The 1955-nt window shown below is 39.1% G+C and overlaps 1 pseudogene; it reads right to left on the reverse strand.

The window, feature by feature from the left end:
• Positions 1-1043: 1043 nt before the first annotated feature.
• On the reverse strand, positions 1044-1443 carry LOC102866972 (annotated as a pseudogene).
• Between the last annotated feature and the right edge of the window lie 512 nt (positions 1444-1955).

Genomic DNA, 1955 nt, shown 5'->3' on the forward strand with positions numbered 1-1955 from the left:
ACTCATAGCGACCCTATGTACAACAGCCCTAAACCATGCTCTATCCTGTGCCAATCTCATTGCCTCTGACACACCCATCCCGAGTGCCCCAGTCACTGAATCAGTCCACCTCATAGAGGGTCTTCCCCTCCTGCGCTGTCCCTCTACTCTACCCAGCATGATGTCCCTCTCTAAAGACCTGTCTCTCCTTACAACATGTCCAAAGTATGTCAGACGAAGCCCCAGAATCCTTGCCTCCAAGGAGCAGCCTGGTTTAATCCTCTCTACTATGAATCTGTTTCTTTTCTTGGCAGTCCATGGTACATTCAATACTTTTCTCCAGCACCACAGCTCAAAGGCGTCAATTCTCCTTCTGTCCTCCCTAGTCATTGTCCAACTCTCTGATGCATAATAAGTGATTGCAAAAACCATGGCCTGTATCAGGCGGACCTTAGTCTCCAGAAAGACACTGTTGCTTTTGAGTATTTTGGAGAGGTCCCTAACCACGTAGTATTCCATCATATGAATGTATCACAATTTTTCAATCCATTTGATTGTGGTTGGACATTTGGGCTGTTTTCATGTCATAGCAGTTGTGAATAACACTACCATGAAGATTGGTGTACAAATCTCCATTTACGTCTCAATTCTTATTTTCTAAGGGTATATTCCTAGCAGTGGAATAGTTGGGTCATCTGGAATTTCTGTGTTCAGCTTTGTGAAGAAATGTTAAACTGTCTTCCATATTGTTTGTACCATTTTACAATCCCATCAACAGTGTTCCTCTCTCTCCACGTGATCTCCAACTTTCTGTCCTGTTAATCTTTGCCACTGCTACTTGATTGAAATAGAATCTTAAGGTGGTTTTGATTTGCATCTCTCCCTCCTTTTTTTTTTTGTGTTCAACAAAGAAAATATTTTATTCAAGTTGCCAAACCAAATTTGAGTTATGTTGGGTTCAAATCAAAGAAAAGGCCCGTTAGAATTCAGAAATAGTTTTCATTTAGTGGAAACTGAAACTAATGTGTATATTTTACCCAAGCACCTGTTCCACATGGTCATTTTTAAAAGCCAATCAGAGTCTGCCAGGTTAAACGTTTTACTGCCTTTAATGCTTTGGATTTGTTTTTCCCCCCTCTGTTTTTATCCCTTTGCTTTCAGTCTTTTTGTCTGCGTCTGGTTTGTCCAAATTGGTTATTGTCCATGCTGGTCTAGAAGGCTTTTTTTGTTTCCCTTAATATCAGATTCCATTTTCATGTAATCTTTTTCATCATTTGTATCACATTGCATTTCTGTTAGTGATATTTGGGTACCACAAGAGTTGCAATCTCTTGAACATCATTCATCACAGCATCACCATCTATTATGAGGATCTTTTAAGCCGGCTGAACCCCTATGGTGCATTCTTTTCCTTTTTTCAGCACACAACTTCCTTTTCCACTTACTTTGTAAGCTTTTAACCATGTTTTAACCAATACAATCTCGGAGCATTTCTCCATGTGTCTGTTGGCTATCTGAATATCATCTTCTGTGAAAAGTCTTTCAGTGTCTCTTGCCCGTTTTGTAACCGGACTATCAGTCTTTTTCTTGTGGAGGCCCTGTAATATTCTGTAAACTTTTGTTATGAAAACTTTGTCTGAGATGGTATTGACAAATATTTTGTTTTTTTCCTAGCCAATAGGTTTTCTTTTCACCTTGTTGGAAAAGGTTTTAGATATGCATAGAACTTTAATCTTTAAAAGGTTCCAGTTGATGACAGAAATACCTAGTTATATATCTCTTTTAAATGGTTTTCTCCCTCCTCTGTTTCTGTCATCACAGGAGTCTAGAGCGAGGGCTACATGGTGGAGGGGACCTGGGAGAGGGTTTGTAAAACAATGAAATAATCTTTTCTTTTACTTTTCCATAATTTTTGACTCATGTACTTATAACTTGTTAGTCAAATTTGTGTCTTCTAGGTTGCAACACCCCCATGA

This window comes from Elephantulus edwardii, unplaced genomic scaffold (genome assembly GCF_000299155.1).
Source record: "Elephantulus edwardii isolate Elephantulus edwardi_28Jun2011 unplaced genomic scaffold, EleEdw1.0 scaffold00031, whole genome shotgun sequence".
Taxonomy (NCBI): domain Eukaryota; kingdom Metazoa; phylum Chordata; class Mammalia; order Macroscelidea; family Macroscelididae; genus Elephantulus; species Elephantulus edwardii.